The following is a 21,479-nucleotide window of genomic DNA, read 5'->3' as shown; positions in this document are numbered from 1 at the left end:
CTGGGACCGTCAATCATAGGTCCGAGTCCGTTTACCCAAAATGTTAACCGAAGTCATCTTAAATTCAATTTTTAAAGGCCAAATTAGCATATTCATCAAATTTTCACATAAAAGCACTACGGATATATGTCTGGACCATGCACACAAATTGAGGTGAGATAAAAATAGGCTTTTAAGGCCTCAGAACATAGAATTTATTTGTAAATCAAGTTATGACCTTTTGGGTCATCACAATGGCGAAGGATGAAGAAGGATATTGTTACTTATGTCTCTCGGGTGAAGTAAGAGCATCAAAAACTAGGTGGGTTGACTCGGACATTAGAGATACCGGAGTGGAAGTGAGAGCACATCACTATGGATTTTGTAATAGGCTTACCACGGACCATGAGGAAATATGACACTGTTTGGATTACTGTAGATCGGTTAACTAAGTCCGCACACTTTATTCTGATTATGAATTACTATTCTTCAGATCGAATGGATCAGATTTACATTTGGGATATTATCCGCATGTACGGTGTGTCCATTTCCATTTAATTCCATACTGAGGCACAAAGTTCCCATTGTATTTTTGATGGGTCGTGCAATATTAGTTGGGCATGCAAGTCGAGCTAAGTACCCCATTCCATCCTCAAAAAGATAGACAGTCTCATAAAACTATTCAAATATTGGAGGACATGTTTTAGGCATGATCTATGGATTTTGGAGGTTAGTGGGGCCAATTTGTACCTCTAGCGGAGTTTGCCTATAACAACAGTTATCAGTCGAGCATCCAAATGGCTCCGTACAAGGCCTTATATGGGAGGCGATGTCGTTCACCAGTTGGTTGGTTTATGCCCGATGAGGCTATATTGTTGGGCACTAATTTGGTTCGTGATGCTTTGGAAAAGGTAAAGGTTATTTAGCAGTGACTTCGTCTAGCTCGGTCCAGGAAAAAGAGTTATGCAGACTGAAAGATTCAGGATGTGTGATACATGGTAGGTGAGAAGGTTCTTCTCTGAGTGTCACCTATGAAAGGCGTGATATGACTTTGGAAGAAGGAAAAGTTGAGCTCAAAGTTTATTGGCCCATTTGAGATCTTGGAGGGTGTTAGAAAGGCAGCTTATAGGCTTGCATTGCTTCCTAGCCTAGTAGGGGTGCATTCTGTATTTCACGTTTGCATGTTTTCTAAGTGCCATGATGACAGGTCACATGTTTTGGACTTTATCATGGCGCATCTTGATGAGAATCTGGCCTATGAGGAAGAACTAGTGGCTATTCTAGGCTGGTAGTTTCGTAAGTTGAGATCTAAAAGTTTTCCTTCTGTCAAAGTGCAATGGAAAGGTTAGCCGATTGAGGGGACTACATGGGAGCTTGAGTCCGATATCTGGAGTAGATACCCCCACCTTTTTACCAATTCAGGTACTTTTCTATGTTCGTTCGAGGATGAACGTTTCTTTTAAAGGTGGAGAATATGACTACCCAATAGGTCATTTGTGTACTAGCCTTAACTTTCATGTTCTAAGACATGTCATAGCTTCATTTGATGTTTATTGGTTAGCGTGCATGGTTTGTGTAGTTCTTCGTAAAGTTTTTATGTAAAATTTTGAAGAAAAAACAATTTTTGACTTAAAATGAGGTTTGGGTTGGCAGCGGTCAAAGTTTTTGGTAAATGACATCCGATCAGTGTTTTGCTGATTCCGGTAGGTTTGTATGATGTTTTTGTACTTGTACGTACGTTTAGTTAGGGTCCAGTATGACCCAAGCGTATTTTGGTGCATTATGTGAAAGATTGTAAACATTGAGTTTTAAGTTAAAATCTTGAGTTTTGATGATCGATTCTTGTTATTTGATGCTATTTGATGATTTAAGTTAGCGAGCAAGTTTGTATAATGTTATTACACTTTTTACATGTTTGGTTTAGAGCCCTCGGGACTTGGGTGTTTTTCAGAAGAGTTTTAGTTAAAATTGAAATTGCTGGTGCAAGACTGTTACAGGTGTAGCCTGCAAATCTTACATTTGCAAGGTATGGCTTGCATTTGTGAGCAGCGATTTTGTGATCAATGGATCGCATCTGCAATGAGGCTAGGATTGGAGAAGTTCGGATTTGTGAAGAAGGAGCTGATTTGCAAAGGCTGGGATATCACAATTGCAGTAGAAGTCTCGGATTTGCGACTGCCAACTTTGGGAAAATTTTGCAAAAGCAAAACTTAGTTTGCATTTGGGAACTGATGTACCTTTGCAAATGCGAAGATATTTTCGCATTTGCGATATTTCTGAGGCTCAGACACTGATAGAAATAGCAACCAGTGGTTCGCATTTGCGAATATGGCAATTGCAATACCTACACCTAGATAAAAGATGGGAAAGTCAGGACCTACCTTATTTACACTATTTTTCAACTCTGGAGAATGAGTGACAAGGGGTTGATATTGACACTTACTAGTGGTCCAATAAATCTGGTATAATGAAAGTAATCAGCTATTAGGCATAATAGGTAAAATATAAGCATATAATACGATCCTCGACAAAAGAATAAACACGAGGTCCTTAATAACTGGATACTACCTCGAATGGAATACATCAGTCAAAACCAGCTAAAATGTCACATCTCAGGTGAGGAAACTCATAGGTACACTAACTTCTTATCAAATAATACACACGATTATACCAAGGCAAGCAGCCCGATCCCATCAGAGTGTTCCATAGAACTACGGAAGCTAACAACTCGATCCCATAAGTGTGTTTTCCAATAATCATGTCGAGGCGAACGACCTGATCTCAAAAGAATATGATACATGATACTGCCGAGCCGAATGACTTCATCTCATAAGAGTGTTTTATAGATCTTCCTAGGCAAATTGCCCGATGCCATAAGAGTGTATTATAATATCTTACTGAGCCTAAGGGCCCGATCCCATAATAATATGAAACTTTTACGGGTCACTGTCCCCGCTCATGAATATACGTGCTAGTTATAAAATTCAAGAAAACTTTCGTAGGAATACACATAACACAAAAGGAATCTGTAAAGGGAAGTACAATTTTCATGACTAATCAAGTAGCTTGCCAAATATCTAAAATCGCAAGTTTGAAAACTTACACAAGTCTAGTCACAAGCAAAGTTGTAAATCAAAGCTTTTAAACAAGCAAGAATAACTCATATATTTAACTTAAAGAATGGCGGAGTCTATGTCTAGCCGAACCTAATAAGGAATTCTAGCGTATTCAGGGACACTCGTCATCCCATACGTGTGTTGCTCCCCCAACATATAGCAGATAGCAAATATAACACCTACGAGATAAATTCCCCCTCACAAGGTTAGACAGGAGACTAAACTCGCTCCAAATTCTGATAACCAGCTCCACCGCCTCTCTAACTGCTCAACTCAATGCCAAACAATCTGAAACTATCCAAACAACATGCAAACCAATCAAAATATTCTGAAAAACTCGTAATTTAATAATTTATAATAATTTTCTACTCCACTCAAAAAGTCAACAAAGTCAACTCCAGGACCACGTGCCCAGATCCTGAAATTTTTTTAAGATAAATATTACCCATAGCACCATGAACTCAAATATACAATTCATTCCCAATTCCATGACCAATTTCATGGTAAAAACTCAAAAATACAATTTCTAGGTTTTCTTCCAAAATACCACAATTTCTAAATAATTTCATGTTTAAATCCATATATACTTACAACAAGTGGGAATAACTTAATTTTCCATAGATGATGAAAATTTGCCCACAAAGTGCTCCCAAAATGGGCTAACCCAAGTGAAAAATAAGAGAAATGAGCAAAGTCTCGCATTATATCCATGTTCTGACCAGCTATTTCCTCTTCAAGATCACAGAAGTACCCTCGCGATTGCGAAGGCCAAAATCACAGCTTCCCAAATGTGTTCTACGCATTCTTTACCCAGGTTGCGTCTGCGATACCTCCTAATCACTCGACTTCGCATTCGTTGTCCCTGAGCCGTGTTCGCGAAGGCTTAATGCCTGCCAGGCCCCAACTCCCTATCCTTCTTCACGTTCGCGAGGCAGGCTCCATGTTCGCAAAGTGGAGCCAGGTCCTCTATTGCGTTTGCAGGGACATTCTCACGTTCACGAAGAGAAAACCATAGACCACCCTCACAACCTTCTTTGCGACCACGAGACTCCAACAGTTGCAAAAACAAGGAGAAATGGTCTGAAACCACCCTGAAACACACTCGAGGCCCCCGGGATCCCGTCCAATCACACCAACAAGTCCAAATACCTTATCCAAACTTGTCCAAAGGCTCAAAATGCCACAAATAATATCAAAACCACAAATCGACTATCAAATCCTTATTTTAACTTTCAAACATTCAACCTTCGCCAAACTCGTCTGAATCACACTTAGACATTCCGGATCACAACCAAGCTTAGAGCACAAGTTTTGATCAATAAAATGAACCTATCCAAGGTCCTAAAACACTACCCTAGAGTATGATAACACCAAGGTACACTCTAAACCAAACTTAGCAAATTTCAAAATCTCTAAAGTGAAAACTTCTGATATTAAGTGCCGAAACTCTCTTGGACTATCAGCTACTCATCCCAAACATACGCCCAATTCTGAAATCATCTTAAAACCTATAGGTAGCCTCAAATGCTGATCAAGGTCGTTTACTCAAAAGTGAAACCTTGGTCAACTCTTCCAACTTAAAGTTTTCGAATTGAGAATTATTCTTCCAAATGAACTCTGAACCCCTCAAAAATCAAAACCAACCACGCGTACAAGTCCTAATACATAAGGTGAAGCTACTCAAGTCTTGAAACCATCGAACGACGCGCTAGAACTCAAAATGTCTGGTCGGATCGTCACATTCTCTCCCACTTAAATAAACGTTTGTACTCGAATGTGCCGAGAATCGTTCTAAATTTTCCAACAATCACTGTATAATACCTTGTTTACCTACCCGTTCCACCACGATCAATATGAGTACATTAGCTCAACTAAAACTGAAGATCCTTCTTGCAATCATAGCCCGCAAGCCTTAGAACAGAATTCCAACATCCGGAAGCATAATCATATACCCATGTTGTAATCACATGATGCCTCGCATAATTCATATGCCCAGAGTAATATTCTCCAACAACAATAGCAGCAAATTTACGAACCCGATGCCCGAAATATACCTAATGACCCATAAGAATAATGTTCCAAACCTCACAATACTACAACAATGAAAGAGATGTGCAGAATCTCATAACTACCCACCAAAACAATAGAGTTCCTCTACTCAAAAGGAACCATTGCCATGTTTTGAACTAATCAGTGTATTTGAGGTCCATCAATCTCGTCTTACCCAGTACAAGCTACCTGGTTGTCAAGCCATATCAAAACCATCCAAAATATCATACGACATTATCAATGTGCCAACAAGCCACAATCCGAATATGACCAATAAGGAAAAGCACACCCGAGTACAGAACTATCTAGCATGCACTACCAAACGAATGCTATGAACCTATCTCAAGGATGAAATATAAAATATGCATAATAGTATAAGGGTATCGTACAAAATATTTCACCGTTGCAGCTTGCAACCCGATCCAAACATCATACATGTGGCAGCGTGCCCCGATCCACACATAATCAATCTGACATTAAAATACCCATCGATCCAAAAATTCTCATACTCACTAGACACACGTATAACAACCAAAAGCCCGCCAAGTGGATTAACATAACCCTGGGGTGACAGATAGCATCATTTGTTGCAAGACCCAAGCATGACTAAGGTTCCATAAACAAATTAGCATCTCGAAAGTCATCCCACTCATATAAAACCAAAAGACTACACAAGATCACAACACTCATATGAATAAAAATCAAGCCGCCTCACAACCCACATAGCATAAAGGGTAACACATAAAATAGACAACGACTGGAATAACATCCACCATTCCTGAAACTCATCCATGATCAATGTTATGCATACTAAGCATATATGATCTAGTGTAGAATATGCATTCACCTTGGGTGAACCAATGGACCTCCAAGCCGATTCTGATCATCCCAAAATAGGTCAATAAACTCCCAAAGATCCACAATGACCCTATCCATAACGCATACTGATAGGTTACAAGTACCTTGGGCACAAGTACTTTACTTTATGTTTTGATGATCTAACAAACTTACCATCCAGAACTAGATAAGGAACCTGTTGCACACATACAGGACCTTGATTTCACGAAGTTCCAGGTTGGGATCCAGCCCTTGGTAAAGCAAGGAGACTTGTAGGAGCTGACCATAGAAGAGCTGATTGGAAATCTGAAGACCTACGAGATGAAGAGGAAGATAGATAGTGAAAGAAGAGAACCAAAGAAAGAAAAGATTCTGGTACTCAAACCTGATAGAAATGACTCAAGTGAGGAAGAGTGGAAGGAACAACTGAGATAACAAGTCCCAACCAGTTTCCGAGGAGACTGTATGAAGTCAACTCTCCAGAAGAAAAGTTGTTGCCTGCACACGCTACTGCACAAGAACAGCGCAGCAGTCAACTTGCAGTGGAAAGCTCTTTACCTACCTTGCTTACATCATTGTAAGTAATGTCACACATGCATAAACAAAATCAAGGAAGGTAAAAGACCTTACTTCATGAGAAAACCACATGAAGGACCTAAAATATGCCTGGTACAATCATTAAGTTGATCGACTCAAGATAATCTGGGCAGTGTGCCTTTAGAATCACAAGAACCAGATTAGGGACCTGATACCTTGGTGTTCCCCTGACAAAAGAACAAGTCAACAGTACAGTTGGAAAGCAACTCTAGAAAGTGTCTGCCTATAACTGTACATGTAACAGTTCTACAGATAGTGCAGCAGTCACTTCCTACTGAGAAGGGACATGTACTAACCAAGATTGGACATCACCATTGTGAATTGACATCACTAAGGTGATGTATTTTGTAATATAAACCTGGTGCAAGACACAAGGCCTCCCTCTCCAAGACTTGCAAAATCCGAAACTGAAATACTCTCTCAGGTGCAAGAACAACCTCTCTCAAGAACAAAGTTGCTTCAACCTCAAGGACCTGATCCAAGATCGAAGATATCTTAAGTCCTTAGATTGTTGAGTATTTTTTGTTAGTTCTTCATTGTAACTCCTATATAGCTTTCTTAGAAGTTGTTTTTAGTAAACGCAAAATCACAAACCCTCTAAGTTTGTGTCTTGGCTACAATCTAGTCAAGTTGTAAAGTCTTTGTAATTAGAGAGTTACAAATTAGCTTGTAATAGTGTTATTACAAGTTAGAGTGAAAATCCTTTGTTACTGTAGAGTGACAAAGTGGCTTGTGGTGAGAGCATCACAAGTTAGTTAAAATCCTTTGTAACTAGGGAGTCACAAAGTGGCTTGTGGTAAGAGTACCACAAGTTAGTTAAAGTCTTTGTAATAGGGTTATTGCAAAGTGGCTTGTAATAGGGGTGTACAAGTTAGTGAAGTTGAAAGCCTACAAGTGTAGGTCATGGTTTTTGTCCCCTTGAGTTGGGACTTTTCCACGTAAAAAATCCCCTGTGTTCTTTACTTAGTGCCGAGCTACTGCGAGAACAATTAGAGAACCTGATTCCCTATACTGGTTGATTTTACAATCTGTTGCTTACAATGGGAATCTATAGAGAATCTGGTTATCTATACAGTGGGAACTTATCTTGTGTATCATTTATATACTTGTTCAGTAGTTAGCAATGTACCAAATTGATATAGGACCAGATCGCTATATAGTTCGGTTCATCAGTATCTTCAGTGGAACCTCATAGAGAACTCGATTCTCTATACAGTCTGGTAGATGCACAGTCTATAACAATTGGTATCAGAGCAGGTTCATTCTAAAAGGTTAACACGTAGAAAGGATCTACATGGCTGCTCCAGCAAACCTTGAGGAAAGTCAATCAACCAATAGGCCACAAAGATCTCAGAAGATGGTTCGCAAAAATGGTGGGATCCCAAAGAAAGGAAGTTCCAGCAGGAATTCCAAAGGAGATGTTTGTTGTCATAAGTGTGGAAAGCATGGACACTTCATCAAAGACTGCCGATTTATGAAAAAAGAGCATCATAAACACAACTCTGACAAAGTAGCAAAAAGGAACTTGGTTCCTAACAAACGATTCAACCAAAAAAGTGGGGCTGGCAATGTTATGAAGCAAGCTCTTGCTGTACGGGGAAACTCCTCTAGTGAACCAGAAGAGGAACCAGATTTAGAAAGCAGCTCCATGATGGCAGTGCAAAATAAAGAAAAGGAATTTGATTCATTGTTTGCATTGATGGCTTAGTCCGATGAGGATGGAGAGGACGACAATGATGAGGTAACTTCCAGGGATGTTTAGAGAAATCTGAAGTCTTACTCTTCGAAAAAATTGATGACATTAGCAAACCTTCTAATTGATACATATTATAGTGTTGTTAATGATAAATATGCCCTAATCATAAGCTAGGAGATGCTGAACAGTCTAGAGATGATTTGATAGTAGTGGTTGATGACTTGAAGGAAACCGTAGAGACCCTTAGCAAAGAAAAGAATACTCTAGTAGAGAAAATTGCTGCTACTGATCAAGAAAGAGATAATATGGTAGTTTCCATTGTAGATTTAAGGAAACAAGTTGAATAAGTAACTAGAGAACACAACTTGTTGAAAAAACAAACAAAATATTGGATGGACAACTCTGCGGGAAAGGAAGTGGTTAGAAAGGCTCAACCTGAACTTGAGAGTGAGCTTAAGAAAATTAAAACAAGTCTTGTTGCTGAGCTTGAAAAGAATAGACAACTTCAGGAGGATTTAAAAAGGGTTAAAATGATCTTGATAAGTCGTTAAAATGGACCTGGTCCTCTGATGTGATAACGTCTATATACAAGAGTTATGGTGGAAACAGGCAAGGCATCGGTTTTCCAAAGGCTAAAACCTCCCATAATCACCATAGGAAGTATGTAACTATGGCTGATAATAGGTTGTGCACTCACTGTGGTCAAACTGGTCATTACAAGGACTCTTGTAAAGATAAAGTTGAGTCGTTACAAAAAAATAGAATTTTTGTTGAAAAGAGGTGTACTGATAAGGAACATGGTTCTCTAGAAAGAAAATAGGTGTTGCCTGCATGGGCAAAAAGAAGTTTGATCCGCCCGTTCTATCATTATAAGGGACCCAAGCTGGCTTGGGTTCCTAAGTCTAATCATTGACTTTAAGTATGTAGGGAACAGTGAAAGGGAGCAGTCAACAGTGGCACATGGATAGCGACTGCTCGAAGCTCATAACTGGAAGAACAAATGATTTCCTTTCACTGAAGGCCCTGCAATGAGGGAGTGTATCCATTGAAAATGGCAAGACGGGATACATTCTTTGAGTTGGAAGGATCAGGAAGTCTCTTCCCTACTGTGGTGAAAAATGCGTACTTCGTAAAGGGGATTTTAACATTCTGAGTGCTGTTAATGATAATGCTGAGCTATGGCACAGAAGGCGGGGTCATGCAAGTTTCACGCCGCTGAACAAATGAGTCAAGAAGGACCTGGTTCGTGGTCTACTTAAGTCAAGCTTCAAGGATCACAGGGTCCGTGATGCATGTGTAAGAGGAAAGTAAGTCAGATCCTCTTTCAAGCCCAAAAAGGAAGTTAGCATCTCAAGGCCACTTGATCTCCTGCATATGAATTTATGTGGACCTATGAGGATGCCAAGTACAGGAGGAAAGAGAACTGAAGATGAGACTTTAGCCGAATCACAAACCCTCTAAGTTTGTGTCTTGGCTAAGAGCTAGTCAAGTTGTAAAGTCTTTGTAATTAGAGAGTTACAAATTAGCTTGTAATAGTGTTATTACAAGTTAGAGTGAAAATCCTTTGTTACTGTAGAGTGACAAAGTGGTTTGTGGTGAGAGCATCACAAGTTAGTTAAAATACTTTGTAACTAGGGAGTCACAAAATGGCTTGTCATAAGAGTACCACAAGTTAGTTGAAGTCTTTGTAATAGGGTTATTGCAAAGTGGCTTGTAATAGGGATTTACAATTTAGTAAAGTTGAAAGCCTACAAGTGTAGGTCGTGGTTTTTTTCCCCCGAGTTGGGATTTTTCCACGTAAGAAATTGTCTGTGTTCTTTACTTACTGCCGAGTTACTGCGAGAACAATTAGAGAACCTGATTCCCTATACTGGTTGATTTTACAATCTGTTGCTTACAGTGGGAACCTATAGAGAATCTGGTTCTCTATACAGTGGGAACTTATCCTGTGTATCATTTATATACTTGTTCAATAGTTAGCACTGTACCAAACTGATATAGGACCAGATCGCTATATAGTTTGGTTCATTAGTATCTTCATTGGAACCTCGTAGAGAACCCAGTTCTCTATCCAATGTGGTGGACGCATAGTCTTTAACACATACGATCAACCATCGATTTCGAAACAAACATCCACAATACGCAACTAAAGTAAAAGAGCATTTCTCAGACATAAACTCTCCAATCAGCGACGTATAGGATTTTCATATATGATTTCAATCTCTGCCACTTAAATGACTGACGTGTTAAACTTATACGATCATCACATGGGAGAAATACCCACAACCTTCAGCACCAAGTAGCAAAATCTTCACATCTATGGCTACCAACCATACTATTTTTGAAATGCAAATTGAGAATCTGCAAATCAATACACAATACCTCTTCCTAAGGACACCATTCTCAGGCGATACTAAAATAGCGCCAACATACTTTGAACATCTAAAATCTTTCCCCACTCCTCTGAGCTAGTGGCATCCCGACCAGGACTGAATTGCAACATTTATCCTTCAATTTAAGTTCCACACTGTTCCTTGTACCAATCATGATATTGTGCGAGAGCACAAGAATCTCATAGTAACTCCTAAACCACCAGTAGAATAAACACTTCCTGAGCTAGAAACCTTTCACTCAGCTCATTTCAGAAGAAAAATCACAAGAAGCAACTAACTTCCCATGAATGTAGAAAACACAAACCTTATGTTGTGGTCGAAACCACCATAATTCTTTTGGGACCCATTTACACATAACCAAAACAATCCAAATCAATCAAATTACGGAGACTGTCAAGCTTGCAAGCATAGCCATAAAACATCTGTACAGACTTACCACACTGAAGCAACTGATCATTTCCATAACCACGTTGATCCAAACCAACTAGACTGGCTCATCTTCTTTCGATTTCCATTTAACTTGCCTTTAAAGTAACACCTCATTTTTACCAACACACTATGGATCCCAATTAACATTCATCACGAGTGATCCTAAATCGTAAGACCATATCGTCTCAATACTCATAAGCCATTTTATACTCTCCTCATGCACTCAACAGTATCTCTAAGTGATACACCTATTATGCAAAGATCTTCTGCAAGTTCGAAGTTGTTTCCTCCATCTCTCCAACAATGCACTACAATCCCGATGATATTCATAGATATACTCCAAGTCTCTTTCACACCCTACACCAAAACTAATTTCTTAGCCACACGATGAACCTGAAAATTCTTAGGCACCACACTTTATTTCTTGAACCTTCTAGAACCATTATTGAGAGTTTCCCACTCTAAGTTAGTACTGAATATATAAAAACAAACAATTGTTGCTCTATTAGCACATGAATACTCCAAAGAAGTAACTAAATGAATCCTTTCCCTTGTATGTCACATTCACAAGAAGTATAAAATCTATGTCATTCCACAACCTTCACTTATAAATAAGGTGAATCATAGCACACATCCATCAAATTTCCTTTCTTGAATTACCCCTTATGTTTTCTTCCCTTAATCATAACTAATCCACTAACGGACCGGTAACCAGAAACTACAATGGAACAGAACCACGCAAACTAATCATTGATGGTGGGCTCCCCCACTTAGCTTTAAGCCACAATCACACAAATCAAGAACCCACGATGAATCCTCCTTTTAGATGCCATGATCTCACATCATTACTTAGTAAAATTTCTCACAAGCTCTTATTCCACCAATCATCAGACATCTCAAATTAGCAGTCCTAAATGCACACTCAACTTCATAATAGTCGAGACATCTTTCTCAAGCGATCCAAGCTCACATTGTAGTACATGCATCCTATTGGATAGAAGACAGAACTCTTAACCTTTTCAAAGGAGATAACTCACTTGTGTAATCTCATATCGACATCCTCCAACTGTATTGCCATAGTCGCATCCATTATGAAATCAGTTAATCCTCCTAGGTCCCCACTCTTTCTCTAGCCGTGAAAATTCGTTAATTCCATTAACATCAACTGAAGGTCCACAAATACGCTTAATACTCGATGCTATATATCATCCCAAAATGATAATCAAATATTCACATTTTCCTACATTCCGATCAAATGTTTTTCGTCACATTCGAATTCCCTAAGTACAGAAGACACCTCAGAGATTATCTCCCTCGAAAAATCAACACTGGAAACACCAATACGATCCTGAAGTTGCAACACATCTTCATCTCCGATAACTACTTCTTAGAAACCATTTCAGAATATCGTGCCCCACATGTAAACAAACGAAGACCATCTTACTGACAAGCCGTAGTGCGTTCAAACAAGGACAGCGACACAAAAGCACAATAAAAGAATTTCACCAAGTTCATAAAAATACAATCTCATAACTCCGTCAATCAACACTAGACATACATTGTCCAATTTCCCCTCCAGTACTGGAATGAATACGAAACTTCCCAATCATGAATCAAATAATCATTCTTCCTAAATAATTCATAGCGGCGACACATAAGCAAACACCCTATCATGCACACATACAACGCGAGATAACAACGCTACAAACATCACTATGCATTGTGTATAGCCATGAAACCATGGGCAATATCTACACTGGCTGAAATGATCGAACCTCCTTCCCCGAAGCAATGATAGTGATCTGCCCTCATAATCCATAGAAAACATCCTATACCACACCTATATCACCACCATAGCTGAACTGATATCAATTGCTCCATATCGTGTTTGAATGAGTAGGAAGGAACTGAAGACATATGCTTCAACTGAAATAAAGTCGCACGATAAGGAATAAAGAAAGGAAAGTTCTCCTAACAACCCCTTAGCCTCTCAAAGAAAAGTACATCATCTTCATACCGATCCATAAGACACTACTAAACTTGCTCATGACTCGTGAGACCTATTTGACTATCCGATCCATAAGACACTACTACACTTGCTCATGACTCGTGAGACCTATTTGAATGTGGAGATTTGATCCCAAACTTTCACGACCCAATTCCCGCCTTTGGTCGTGATGGCGCCCAACGTCGCCCTTAGACAAGCCAACGGAGAACCATCTACTTAATTATTCACTTTTATGCTTTTCAAATCATGGGTTTCATTAAATAAATGAAATTAAGTACAGAAAACTATAAATATATAAAGTAGTAACGAAAACATGAACGAAATGACAATAATATAAGGTACAACCATAATCATCTACTGGAAACTCCCAAAACCTGGTGTCACAAGTGAATGAGCATGTACTAGGTGTGAGTACGTGATTTTTGCCTCGCTTGAATTACTCATAGAGACCCTTTAGATTTAGGATTTCTCTTTAAATTATTTGATTTTTAGGATTTAATTGCGTAATTTTGTGTGTGTTTTCATTTGTATGTGCATGTTTAGTTTTGGATAATTCATAAAAATACAAAAATATTGCATTTGCGTATAGGATTTAATTTTATATTTTTTTAGACTAATTAGTAATTAGGGTTTTTACAAAAATACAAAAATCAAAAAATTGATATGTTGCTTGGTTTTAAATTTTAGCTTTGAATTTTATTAGTTTTCTTTAAATTGGTATTTTACTAATAGTTTTGATAATTAGGTAGGTTAGCTTAATATTTTAGGTTTAATTCTCGTTTTAATATTTGGAAAAACTGAATAAAAGAAAAAGGATTAAAAGAAAAGAAATTGAAAAAATGCAAGCCTAAAAGGGAAATTGGGCCAGTCTTGGGTTTGTGATGCCCAACCCAAGCATTAAACCCCTGAGACCCGTTCAAAATGCCCAAACCCGGCCCAAATTTACACCCAGGCCGGTCCAAACCCTCCCCATAAAACGGCGTCGTTTGGTTTATAATTAATCCTAGCCGTCTAGGTTTTATGATCCAACGGTCCTGAAGTGGGGATGCTTTAATATTTAAGTGTCCAAACAAGCCTCCCCCCAGGCCTCGTCTCTATCACAAACCCCCACCAAAGACCAACCCTAATTCCGCCCTGAGCCGCCGTCTGCCCCGGGCAGAAATCGCCTCCACCGGCGGCGATCGTCCAATAGCTCCCAAATGTTTGCCACAGCACCATCTCCCTTTCCTCATCATGGATCTGTAAACATCTCCCCTCGAACCCACCGGAATCCCCCAAAAATTCAAAACCCCAGCCGCCGCCCTTGTTCCTCCAGTGGCGGCGCCACCACCCAAACACCACCAAATTGATACCAAACCACCTCCACCACCCCTTCTTCCCTAATCCATGGTTGATTTCCCCCAAATCACCCCCGTTTCCTTCGAATCTAACTTTAAAAAAACCCTAATTTCACAAAATCCAAATTAAAGGGGGTTACTGATATTTTGACTATAATAACCCTTAGTCATGTGTTTTCTCATAGAAACACATGATTAAGGACTGTTTTAGTCAAATGATTCATAGCAGCTTGCTAAGATGCGAGGTTTAATTGGGCCAGTATCTAGGTATTTTCATTTCACATTTCTTTTCTATGTTTCTTTAATTATTTTTATTTCTCTGTTCTTAATTACTTTTGATTTGATTTGTAGTCATTTTAGGGTTCTGTATTTTTTTATTATTATTTTCTTGTTTACTTTCGATTTGATTTGTAGTCATTTTTAGGGTTCTGTGTATATGAATACCAGTATGATTGCATTGTTAATTGTTAATTTGAATTAGTCAGTTCATTATTTTGTTTTGGCCCATTTGATTATATCAGACTTAGTCGTAGTTCCTCTGTTTGATAAAATTTGTTTTAATTTTAGTTGAAGCCGAAGAAATAGTTAGGCCCAAGTAGGTACTTCATTTGGGTCCATGACCCATTTGGTTTGGCCTGATGAACTGGCGGGTTTTCAGGGGTAATTAAACAGGGGTTCAAGGGTAATATAGGTAGTTTAAAATAGGGAATCTTGCAGTAACTGAAAATAGAAGCCCCTAGAAGCTTCTAGATTGGGGTTCTGGAATATCAGATTTTGGGTAGTATAACTTGGAAAACAAGTCAGGACCCTAAGCATTTTTAAGCTAAAAATGAAAATTAATAAGGACCTAAGGGGGTAAAAAAATAAATCTGAATTGCCCTACTGATTTGCCTATAAAAGGCATTGTCCAAGGGGGAGTTTTTTGAGAGGGAAGTTTTCAGATCTGAGAGTTTTGAAAAGTTTTGAAAGGTTTTGAGAGATTAGAATTTCTGCAAAATTTGAGAGCTCAAATACATAGATTTTAGATCTTAAAAAAATCCTTAAAATCAACACAAAAATAGGCTAGAAATCCATCCAAAACTACTGTTTTCATCAAGTTTTCAGTAGTTTAAATTCCCTTCCAATTTCTGAAACTACTTGGGATTCATCTACTTGAGAGGTGATTCAAACTGGTTCATCAAAGTTTGGTTTAAAGTTCAGCTGGGTCCATTGTTCGATTGAATCTTACTTTTGGGTTTGCTGCATCCTACTCCTGAAATTTGTATTGGATTTGCTGGGATTTTGCTGAAACTCAATCTGTCACTTTGATGCTGCCTAGCTGACCTTCAATCTTCTTATTTTTTGTGCTAATTTTCAGGTATTTCCTTGGCCTCTAAATGATGTTTGAAATTTGAATCAGAAAATATGCGACCAAGCTTGAAGAAATGATGAAATTGCTATACATTTTCCCTGTTTAATCTTATTCATGTTGTTTAATTCGTGATGGATTTGCTTGGTGTAATTTGGTGTATCCTTAGTTTACTTGTAAACATGTCTCTTTAAGTGCTGAATTTAAGCTCCATTGGAATATGAGAATTATATGATCTAGACATTGTATTATTTGTAAGAACTGGACTGTTGGACTCGTGGGTATCCTATTTAGTAGTGTTAGCTTTAGTATAGTTTAATTCTGGTGTCTTCAAGGTTTGTTATCATGTTAGTTTAAATGTTAAATTTGGAATAAGGTGTGAGCTTGAAACTGAGTCCAGAACCAGCATGTATATACCAATGTTAAATCAGGCATCTCCTGTAGTTTGAATGTGTTAATTACTGTAGTTTGCTCATTATTTACATATTGAAAAGTGAAGTCTAAAAGAGCTAGCCTACAATTTATAATAGTGTAATACTTTAGTTTAAAATTGTATTTCATTTTAGTTTAGGGATTCACGAGTTGTTAAATGCAATGGTTTAGAAATGATCATATAGAAAAATAAGCATATCAAATTTTAGAGGATTTGTTTTCTGATAAAGTAATAACCAGAAATACATGATTGTTCATAAGCCTGTTAGCAATTATAGATGATTTGTCCATATAGAAATCCTAGAGGTCCAGCTTTGCTATTACGTGCTTAAAACATGTGTATACTTGGAGAAGGGCCTCTCGATTTGGGCCTGAAATCATGAGGAGTTCTGCGAAATTGAATTTGCTCTATTGGGCTTAATTTTGTACCCAGCCTGATCTGCTGAATCGTGTATTTGGAGGCCCAAAATTGTTGCCTTTCTTGCATTTATTTGTTCTTTAGAATATGGGCTGATTATGAAGCCTAAAACACAAAATTGCCTAAAACGAGTCACCCGTTAGGCCCAATCATGTTTTTAGCCTGCCTTAATTTAGAAACAATAATAACCCAAATACCCTATTGCTTAGTCAATTATGAATTCTAAAATGGTCTCAGGGTCTACTAGACTAAGGATAACAATAGTCCATGGCCCTCCAAGCTTTAGTCAAATATCCTTTAAAAAATAAAATTGAGGTGCGTCGCGCCAAATAAAAATCACAAAATTGCGTGGCCCTCTTTAATTACATCTATTAAAATGGTTAGAACTCGGGACGTGCCATTTAGCAAATTTTCATGGCTTTCCGCAAAGTTATCAACACGTTAGTCTATTTAGGCGCGTATTTTAATAACCTATTTTCCTAAAATTGGGTGCACATTTATGTGACCCAAATCCAAATCTCAACGATGTTAAAATATGTCAAAAATCACGGGTGCATTTATGTGACTTGGTTCGAGACGTGTTTTAATAACGTTGTAATCCTCCTTAAAATTAAATAAAAACGGTGAATAATTTAACATTGCACTATAGTTTGAAACATGTATTAAAATCAGGTAGCAGTCCAATTAAAATAGTTTAAGCGACCGTGCTAGAACCACAGAATCCGGGGGTGCCTAACACCTTCCCCGGGTTAACAGAATTTCTGGTTCGCAGACTTCACTTGGAAAGTGGAAAATTTCCTCGATTTGGGATTCAAAAAATAAACCGGTGACTTGGGACACCAAATAAATTATCCCAAGTGGTGACTCTGATAAATAAATGATCCCATTTCGAATAATGTCACTTAAAGTGGAAAAACTCCCTTATACACTATCCTTCGGGGTGGCGTGTAAAAAGGAGGTGTGACAGCTCTGGCGACTCTGCTGGGGAAACAAACTCAGAACTTCGGTTCAGGGTTTAAGAATTTGAGCTTAGAATAGCTGTTATGATTGGCTTTATTTATTATCTGATTTTCCTACATGTTTCATGCTAAATGTGCTAAATGCTTTACCGCTTTGATATTATCGGAATTGTATATATAAAACTGTTGCGAAACCCTTCTCTTCTCACCATCGGGGATGTGCTCGTTGGTCGAGACTCCCTATTCTGTTAGTGTCATCCCTTAAAATAAGAAAGAGGCTCGGACAAGTTACTAAGCCGGATGGCCTTTTGGTTCCCGATACGTAGCCCCCTTATCGACTCGAGTTGTCCGCTCGGGTACACAGTCTAGAACATATACCTAGATTTTTACCTTAGTATAACAAAGCCTCATGCCGGATCCCTAGTAGGAACATTTATTTGTATCACGTGCATTTGACTTAGGGGACTCAACACAGGGGTTGGGTCCGTCTAGGACAGGTGACCTGAAATGAAAAGACCATCCTGATGCATCCTACTTGCTACTTTTGCATTTATTCGCTTCGGATCTGCATGCTGACCAGTCTGTAAACAATGGGAGAAATTTGGAAAAAGAAGGAAAAAGAGGGGGAATAATAGCGTTAGGGTTGAGTGAATTAGTCACCTGTTTTGAAAACACCAATACATAAATGGTACCGAAACTCTGCCGAATTTTTTAGAAATTGAATGAAAACACAAAAAAAAAAGTTTTTCAAAAATAGTTGGTTTTGTCAAATCTGCCCAAACTACGCCAGTTTGATTCTCACCGGATGTGGGATACGTAGGCAACCCCCATCGGGTCCAACTTCCCTTTTTGCAAAAATAGCCCAAAAACAACAAAATTTTAAGTTTGGCCATAAATAAGTCGGGTGATGTCATTCTTGTTTAAAATAAGCTGAATGTCCCCAAAAGGGTGCCGGAAGGCTGTTTTTGCAAGAACAGCCACCTTGGGTCATTTCCAACGGTTAGCGGGCACATCCTTAAAATCTTCTTCCTCGAAGTGCTAAAAGGCCGTATCTGCAAAACCGGGTTTGTTTTGTTCTGAAATGAATTTTTTTTAAATAAATGGTGTCACTTTTTATTTTAGGTCAAAATAAGTTATTAAATCACCTTAATAAATGTGCAGGATGAGCATAATTCAAAATGAACCTTTCTCAATCATGAACAAATCCCTTTGGAGTTACGTCTGTGGTGGAATGACCTAGGTGAAGAAGGGCAAGACGAGGTCAAGAAATATTTGGGAGGCCTTCCCGGACTGTTAGAGATTTTACCCAGAGGATACATCATAAGGGCATTGGTTACATGCTGGGACCCGGCGCATAATGTGTTCCATTTTTCAGATTTTGAACTCACCCCGCCCTTAGAAGAAATAGCCGGGTACATTGGGAGCGCTGAGCATCCTTTAAGGAACAAGTACTTGGTTGTCCTGAGAACCGTAGCTGTGCACAGATTCTTAGACTCGCTAAAGATAAGCAGAGGAGTCCACAACCCGGATTTGGCAGCTGGCTTTTGTACTCCACAATTTATATACCAGAGATATGACCACATAGAGGGGTTCAACAATCCGGAAAACAAAATATATAGCAAAGGAAACCGCCACAAATGGGAAGAACATAGACGTTTTGCTTTCATGGTGGTCTTCTTGGGGCTTCTGGTGTTCCCTAGGAAAGATGGAAATATCGACATAAAAATAGCGGGGGTCATCAGCACTTTACTCACCCAAGCCAAAAGCACTCTTGCGCCTATGATAGTAGGTGAAATCTTCCGCGCTCTCACAGCCTACAAAGCCGGAGGAAACTTTTTTGAGGGGTGCAATTTTTTGTTGCAAATGTGGATGATCGAACACCTATGCCATCGTCCTCAATTCATGAGTTATGGGTCAACAAAGAAAACCTGCATAGAGGAATTTTATACGAGGACTAAAGGGATCAGCTTGCCTGAAGGGGTCACGGGATGGATATCATACTTTCGGTCCCTCACTGCCAGCCAAATAGAGTGGACGCTTGGATGGTTGCCTGTGGCTGAAATCATATATATGCCAGCAACTGGGCCTCACTTCCTTTTGATGTGTCATTGGAGGATTCATTCTTATGCCCCGTATCGGGTTTTAAGACAGCTCGGGAGGTGCTAGATAGTGCCAAAAGATGAAGATCTTAGTGGCCGGGTAGTTGAGATTTGTCCTGATGGCCAGTTTCCTGAAGCAAATGCCCGCCAGATCTGGAGTGAGTGTCAATACTTGGCGGCAAATAGTTTTGTACGTGATCGATCTAAAGGAGAAGTTTCACCTGGGTATCATGCTTGGTATAGAAGGGAAATTGCATTTGGGAGGCCTGCCAAAAGACCCTACCTCCAGGATTTTGTCGAATCATCACAAGAACAGTGGGATTGGTTAGCTAAGGAGAATGAATACAGGGCCAAAATAGGAGAGTTGGAAAATCTGGTCCGAGACCTTCAGTTTGAAAACAGCTTGCAAGTTGCAGCCGATAAGGGTGAAAAGAATAAATTATCCAAAGAAAATGAAGCCTTACGAGCCCAAATTCAAAAGATGAAGATAGAAGCCGAAGAACCCGCCAGAAGCGCCAAAGATGAAAAGCTCATAGATAACTTAAGGCAGAAAGTGAATGACTATAGTTTTGATCTGAACAAAGCAGAAAGTGAACTAGCCAGGGCTCGAAAGTAATTGGTTAAAAATGCGGAGGAACGAGCACACCTGGTTAAGCAGTTGAAAGAAAAGTACGACGATGAAGTCCCGGGATTAAAGAAAAGGGTCATCACCACAGAGAACAAAATGATCAAACAGGCGACAGAATTCAAGGTTGAAAGAGAGCATTGTTACACAGCATTAGCGCAATTAGAAATGGATTTGCAACAACTTTAGGAGCAAAATCAGGTAGCCGAGCAGACATTGGAGGCCAGGGCCTAACAGATTGGGCGTTTGTTGCAAGAAAAAGGTGTCATTAGAGAGAGAATTGGAATTATCGCTGACTACATTGTTATGAAGTGCCGAGCCTGTGAAAACATGACCCGCACTACCTTTTTCGCGGCAGTGATGACATTTGTTAAACAGATAATGAGTGACTTGTATAGACTTCAAAGGGACCTTGCATATAGGCCCGCGGCGAGACCGAACGATGTCCCGCGGGCATCAGGAGCTTTAATGTATTCATGATTTCCACTCGAGTCTGTATTTCCTTTTCCACTACAGTGTGTCAGTTGTTTGAGTCTGTATTTTCTTTCCGCTAGAGTCTGTCAGTTGTTTTCGAGTCTGCATTTTCTTTTGTTGAAATATGATAGTTGATTTTGGAGTCTGTATTTCTTCTTTTCGTCAGAGTCTGTTAATTGTTTTAATCTGTCAGTTTTGAGTCTTTGTAATCAAAGTATTTGCTATCTATGAAAGTCGAAAATCCCAAAACATTTTGCTTCTCTTTTACATTTATTTTTCAAGAACTACGCTTGGTCTGATTCGTGCGGGATCATGACACGTAGGTAATCTCTATAGGATTCGACCGTAACCCTAAGAGAAAAGAAAAAAGGAGAAGAAAATAAAAGAAAAACAAGACAGGAAAAGAAAAAAGGAGAAGAAAATAAAAGAAAAACAAGAGAGGAAAAGAAACAAAAGAGAGAGAAAATAAGAAAACCAAGAGAAAGAAACCATGGCAAAAAGCCAAAGCAAGAATGAAAATAAAGAAAAAAGAGAGAGAAAAGAAAAATGAGAAACATGAGAACAAAGGGCAAAAGGAAAGAAAAAGCAAGGAAAAGAGAGTGGAAATCAAGAGAAGAAAATGGAAAAGGATGAGGAAAGCCGGGATGAAGCATGCAACTGTTACAAAACATGTAGAAACCCAT

This window comes from Nicotiana attenuata, unplaced genomic scaffold, assembly GCF_001879085.1.
Source record: "Nicotiana attenuata strain UT unplaced genomic scaffold, NIATTr2, whole genome shotgun sequence".
NCBI lineage: Eukaryota > Viridiplantae > Streptophyta > Magnoliopsida > Solanales > Solanaceae > Nicotiana > Nicotiana attenuata.
Note: the sequence above shows the minus strand (reverse complement) of the source record.